Genomic DNA, 7,179 nt, shown 5'->3' on the forward strand with positions numbered 1-7,179 from the left:
TCTGTTCGACCAAAGGTTCTGATAAAATAGGAGTTTCCATAGGATGTGTTATCACATTATCTCCTGGATTAGGTATTTCTACCTCTCCTTCCACGCCTTCTTCCAAGCGTTCATTTTCTCCTTGTCTCCTACGTCTAGCCATTTCAATTTGTCCCACTGGGCGTGCCAAAAATATATGTTGGCTTTTTGGCTTTCGAAGGTTATTTTTGTAATTGTGAGCGTGCTAGCAAAGATCAATCAGTCCTTACAGAATTTTGATTGCCAACTAATTATCAGACGATTGTGTTGTAGTTCTTTCAACCTCAATGAAGAAGACTTTTACTGGTGGCTTGATTTAGGAGAATTTAAGCACAAGAACAATTAAATGAAGAGCAATTGAAGCATTTCATTAGTATGAAAAACTTACAACGATCCAAACTCAGCCTCGTAGAGGTTTACAGCGACAATCTACTTGAAACTACTCCTATGAATGAAGTGCAGTTTAGGAATTTAAAGTACAGGAATGTAAAGAACAGGAAATATAAAAACTGGAACGAAATATATAAAGTAAGACTGGTTTTTTGGATCTGAGTCCAGGGCTTTTCTGGGGTCTTCCCGGCTATTTATACTCCTCAAAGATGACCATCGAACTGCACTTCAAACCGTCAAACTGCTCCTCTATGATCGCTGATCATGCTGCCTTATAAGTAGTTCCACTACACCATCACTTGTAGTTAGGCTTCCCTCCTATATTTGAATTTGAATGTGAGTAACCGTTGAAGTCACATCACCTTGTATCTCTTTACTGATCCAATGCTACTCGGACCACGCAATCAACTGTCACGTGTTCGATCAGGATCGAAGACTTGAATAGTCTTCCTATATTACCCTTACTCTACCACGTGTCGAACTGTAACTGGTCTTTTACAAAATATGCGGCCAACAAGTGGGTAGAAATAATTTTTAAAAATTCAAAAATATTTTTTTGACATTTATTTTTGTCAATTTAATTTATATTTTATCAAATTAACGATTTTGTCCTTGAAATTAAGCAATGATATGTTCAATTATCTTTATTTGAAACAAAATTCAAAATTCAAGATCAAATGTGTCATAATTAAAAAGTTAAAGACAAAGTGACACGAGTGTCAAAGGGACTGCTAGTGTAATTCGCGCTAATTCAAATCACCCTTTGCCACCTTTTCGGGTCTTCTTATCATTTGGCAGCGACTCTCCCTTCCCTATCCAAAAATACCAGAATATATATATATAGAGAGAGAGAGAGAGAGAGAGAAAAGAGGTTGGTAGTAGTATTGAAATCTTGGATATAAAAAAATAGCAAATGAAGCACAGAGATGACTGTAATGGCAACAACAAAGTCCAAGATCAGTAATCTTCTAAGCATCTTAACAGCAACCAACAAAACGCCCAGTTTGGCTTCTGCTTCGTACTCTAATGGCGCTGCGAGAAAGTTTCGGGTCAATCCATTTGGAGTTTTGGGTCGGTCATTATCGTCCTCGAGTTTAAAAGATTACGAGGAGTATAGGAAGGCTCTGTATGGTGGCATCACTCACAAGGCTCTCTTGGTTGATGCTGTTGGCACTCTTGTTCTTCCCTCTCAGCCCATGGCCTAGGCATGCATCCCCCCCCCCCTCTCTCTCTCGAATTAAAACTATCTCTCTCTCTAGAATTATGTACCCGTTTCATTTCGCTTGATATTTCTCTATGTTGGGTTAATTTTGATTTTTTTTTAATCTCCTGGACTATCACAAAATTTGTTTTGTATTGTTTAATTTATTTCTTAAACTATTAATTTGATTTATTTACCTCTTAAAGTTTATGATTTCAGCTAATTATAAAAAAAATTGTCCAAATTAATTACGGTTAAAAATCTAATTTCATTTGAGGTGAAAAATGGTCATTTCAAAATTTAAACAACTAAACTAAAAACAAATTGTGAATTCACTATTTTGAAATGAAATATAGAGAAGAAGATGAGTGTTCAAGGAGAAAAGGGTGCTGCTGTAGCAGTTACTGTTGCCCCTTTTGGGAGGTCTTTCTGACTATTTTTCGATAATCGTCAAGAATATTATTTTTGTAAAAAATCAAATTAATCGGATATTCATAATCCATGATTAGATTCCAATTGTTTTTAAAAATTTATGAAAGTTATATTAACCGTTAATTTTTATAGAAATAAATGTGCTTTGGTTATAGGTTTACAGCTATCCAATCAACTTGATTTTTTGTATGTGTGATCTACTCAACGAATCCTACAATATGAACAGTTCAGATTATCAAAAAATACTCGAAAAAATCTTTTCCAAAAGGCATAACGGTAACTACTGTGCCTTAAGCATAGCAACACCCCTTCTCTGGAGTGTTCAATTGTAGGCTTTAATGCTGAAAAGACAATTTTAGTCCCAAATTATGTATTGTTTGTCAGTTTGGTCCTTCCTTCTATTATATTATGCCACATGTCTATTTACCTTGTCATACACATCTTTGACATTTCCCTCTTTTTGTTAGTAACTCAAACCCCAAATCATGACCATTATAAGAAAGAGATTAAGGGATCATTTGGAATGGGGCTAATATAGTTAAAAAAATTTCTAAAAAAGTCAAAATTTTGTTTTCATTTTCTCTACGTTTTTACACTTTTTTTGGTAAAAAAATAAGAAGTTATTCCAAACATTTCAGTTTTTTCACCTCACATTTTAGTCAAAAAAGGTAAAATAATCAATTCCCAAACTCTAGAAAGGTGTTATGGTCATTTAACCATTTCAAAAAAAAAAGGGGGGGGGGGGTCGTAAGTGTAATTTACTCCAAAAATAAGGATAAAATGCTTTTTTCGTTATCAATGTAGACGGATGTCAAATGATATTACCAAATTGACTCAAATTAACAATTTCGAAGATCAAAATGACAAAATTGAAATTTAAGGGACTAAAATGATAAGGAACACAACATATACTTTAGAGACTAAAACTATATTTACTTTTATTTCTTATTATTAATGTAGGCAGACGTTAGAGTTAAGACTAAATTGATTCAAATTGACAACTTTGAGGATCACTGAGTTACATAAATTTATAATTTTATCCTTAAAACTATGACACGTGTCACTTATGTACATATTTTTCATAAAAAAAATGTGAATAGTTGTAATCAATTAGATTAAATTGAGACAAAATTATAAATTTCAGGATCAACCAACCCAACCCAAACAGGTCTGTTTGGTTCGGTTCGGTTCTTCGGTTCTTCGGTTCACTGGTTAATTTGAACACCCCTAGGGACTACCGTCTTAACTTGCTCTAGAAAATATGACAATAGTTTAAAGGATAAAGTTGAAATTACCCTCTCTACATTCAGAATTCATATGTTTGTCAGTGTAACTTACTTTCTCTATATACATACATATACATACATATATATATATGCATTGCTTTCTCTTTCTTAATGTCTTTATGTTGCAGATTTATAGATAGATTGGTGAGAAATATGGCGTTGAGTACTCAAAAATTGAGATATTAAACAGTTACAGGAGGGCTTATGAGCAACCTTGGGGCAGATCTCGACTCAGGTGATTTATTTTCCTTGACAAGTTTGAACATATCATTGCAAGTTTTTGAGTTAATTTAGTTTGCATGGTTGGATTTGAAAATATTTTGGGTTTTTTTTTTTTTTTCAAAGAAAGCAAATTTGACATTTGATGACTTTCTTATCTTTTCGTTTACTACCTAGACCCAATTTGTCACCCTCAATTAAAAAAAGAGTCGCTTATTGATTCAAAAAGTTGCTTTGTTGTTATTTTAATATTTTTTTTGGTGATTATAGTTAATTAATCTATATTGAGCTTGCATATAGTTGCTACACAAAATTAAACTTGTATTTCATAAACTTTTCTCAAATGTAAATGAGTGGCAAGATGAATCCATAAGTTAATCACTCTTTATTAGCTTTAGCTTTTAGAGTACTTGTTGTCTGATTACCCGGTGATAGAGCAAGTAGGATCTTTATCAATTTGAAATCCTTCCTGGACCCTGTTTAGGTAAATCTCTTTTGTGAATCTATGTTACATGGACTTGGGTAAAGGTGTCCGGTGTGTGGATGCATTTCTAGGGATCCAAATCTCAAATTTTGAAGGCACACAGACTCAGCATAAAAAAGGGTTATATTTATATATTTTAAATTGTTTATGTGAGATAAAATTGTGTTATTATATGTAACATTAACAGGCATGGTCAAAAAGGTATTTTATGCCTTTTATAGCTATTATACAACAAAATATATACATAATGATAGTGTTAAATACAAATATCATTAAATATACATGTGTCTTGATAGAAAGTATGAGACACATAGCATACACCCTTGTCAAAGTGTCGGGTGTATAACATGAGTGTTTGATTTAGTTTTAAGAGTCCAGTGTTTGATTTAGTTTTAAGAGTCCAGGTAACATAGATGTGCATGCCTCACTCATGAGGAGTATGGTAAAGTTTGAAGGGCACACAGTGAAATAAATATATGAATCAAGTCACTTTATATGGCTTAAACTTTTAGGGTAATCGGTTTTTAATTAATATTAGTTACATTATTATCGCTTGTCAAGATTGCATCTTGCCCGAACTTCTTGAAGATATATAAGATGCTATTTATAGACTTGCTAATTGAAATTCTTCTAGGACATTTTGTCTTTTCAACTCTTGGGACATTTAGACATTGTTCCCCTTAATTAGTATACAATAATACAAGTAGTAAAAAAGTTTCATCCCCCTTTTTTACAAAGGTAAAAGTTTTCTCCATTTTTATTTTGCAAAATATTTTTTTCTTCTAATAGACGATATCAATTTATAAAAGTGTGTTTTACTAAATTGCAGATATGTTAACGATGGGAGACCATTCTGGCAATACATAGTCAGTTCTTCAACTGGTTGTTGGGATTCTCAATACTTTGAGGAGTTGTACAATTATTATACCACTGAAAAGGTTAGCTTTGAGGCATTGATTGGTTACAATTGTTTTGGGGTTATTGAATGCATTTTTCCCCCTTGGTATAAAACGTGAGGTAAATACTTCCAAAATGATAACCAAACCTTGTCCGATATATTAATTGACACTTACAACTACAGATCACATTACCATCTGACTTTTAAGTTAATTTTCATTTGTTTCTATCCAAAGGCATGTCACCTTTGTGATCCTGATGCGGAAAAAGTATTTAAGAACCTAAGGAATGCAGGTGTAAAATTGGCTGTTTTGTCAAACTTTGACACTCGATTGAGGTCTGTTTTGCGGGCCCTAGAGTGTGATTACGGGTTTGATGTTGTGGCAGTATCAGCTGAAGTAAGTATTGATCTATTTATTTTTTCCTTTCATTCTTCCTATGGCATTGTTCAATTTCTCTCTTTCCCCACAAATAGGTTGAAGCAGAGAAGCCAAATCCCACCATATTTATAAAAGCTTGTGAGTTGTTGGGAGTAAAGCCTGAGGATGCTGTTCATGTGGGGGATGATCGTAGAAACGATATGTGGGGTGCCAGAGATGTAGGTTGTAATGCTTGGCTATGGGGAAGTGATGTAAATTCCTTCAAAGAGGTGTCATTAACAACTTCACTTCTATTGCTTGCTAGCAAACTACATGAGCCACATGCCTTTTTGATATGCATCTCTGTGTGTGCGCGCCTTTAGCAACTGTTTTCTTTTGACTTGTTATACGTTCAGAATTCAATATGCTTTTGTTGCCTTTATGTATGTTAAATAGCTAAAAGACCCACAAGCCCCTGCAGGGAGATCACTCAAAACTCTAAAGCTACATCATTATTTTATTTTATTTTGGGTTGGAAAAAAGGGTAAAAATTTATGTGGCTATGTTATACATATATTTTCATAGGTTATATTGGGCTAGATAGTGCTGAATAATACTGATACAAGAACTTTGATAAGATACAATTGTATTTCATATTCTGCTATGGAGCACAGTGATGTATTAAAATAAAAGAGTGTCCAATACATGTTCAACATAGATAGACAAATTTATCGTGGGGTTATTGGTCGTTTTTACCTCGGTCTCCCCAAAAGTGGGGTCAAAGGGTTACTCTTAATAAATAAATAAATAAAATAAAATAAAAAAAGATAGGCAAATTTATGAGAATCTAGTGTGGATTTAACCCATGGCTTTGTGCCTCAGTAGTATGGTCTACAATCCCTACAGTGGAGATTGTGGGTTCGAGCTTCATGTGGTGTTGGGGTTGATCTTTTTTCCCTTTCTCCTTAGATTAGGCTAGTGTAGGTTCTAAGTTTATTTTGGATAAAAATAAGCTGTTTTTTCCCTTCTCCCCAATTTACTATTTTTTATTTACAAAAAAACATTAAGCATGTTTATGTTTATTTTGGATAAAAACAGTTGAGGGAGGTGTTGGCCGAAGGTAGTTGACAGCGGAGGTCATTGGTGATGGTAGCCAATAGCGGGGTGGGTTTGGAGCAGATTTGTCGTCCTCCACCCCCACTCCATATCATATCGGGGGGCGGGGTGAGAGTACCATGGGGACGGGTTAATTTTGTTGCTTTAAAAATAAAGAAGTTAATAAAAATTGAAAGTAATATAGTATATTATATATAATAATTTATAATTAATGAGAGTTAAAAGATGTAATATGATAAACAAATGAGCAAAAATGAATATTAAGTATAATATTTTAATATTTTAATTTTATTATTAAAAAAATAAAATTATAGACATATTATATATATATATATTTACTAAATAAAATTGAGGCAGAGAGGAGATAGATTAGGACCGGGGGGGAGGGAGGGGGGGGGGAGTTTAAATATGTATAGTTTTTAAGTTTACTCAACCAAGTTGCCAAATAGGGATGGATACACGCATGAATTACGATGTTAAAGGCATGATACAGTAATGAACTTATTGCATTTCTTGATGTAGGTTGCTCAAAGGATAGGAGTCCGGGTATGAATAGGACTATTCCCTTCCAACAACTAGACGAGGGCTTTCTTTCATTGTATATATAGGGAGGCTTCTCATCTTGTGTTTCTTCATATATATATTCTGCTTTTCTGTAATATGTATGAGAGATATCAGAGATGAAGATATACAATTACTTCAACTTCAGAATAAATGGCAATAAAAGAATATTTTTAGTGGGAGCTTTTTGTTTTTCTATTCTACATATACATGTAT

At 33.5% G+C, this 7,179-nt stretch overlaps 1 pseudogene; it reads left to right on the forward strand.

Annotated features, from left to right (window-relative positions):
- Positions 1 to 1,334: 1,334 nt before the first annotated feature.
- Positions 1,335 to 6,954, forward strand: LOC145803562 (putative hydrolase C7D4.05; annotated as a pseudogene).
- Positions 6,955 to 7,179: the final 225 nt, after the last annotated feature.

Source organism: Camellia sinensis, chromosome 12, assembly GCF_055761805.1.
Source record: "Camellia sinensis isolate YWXY chromosome 12, ASM5576180v1, whole genome shotgun sequence".
In the NCBI taxonomy this organism is placed as follows: Eukaryota; Viridiplantae; Streptophyta; class Magnoliopsida; order Ericales; family Theaceae; genus Camellia; species Camellia sinensis.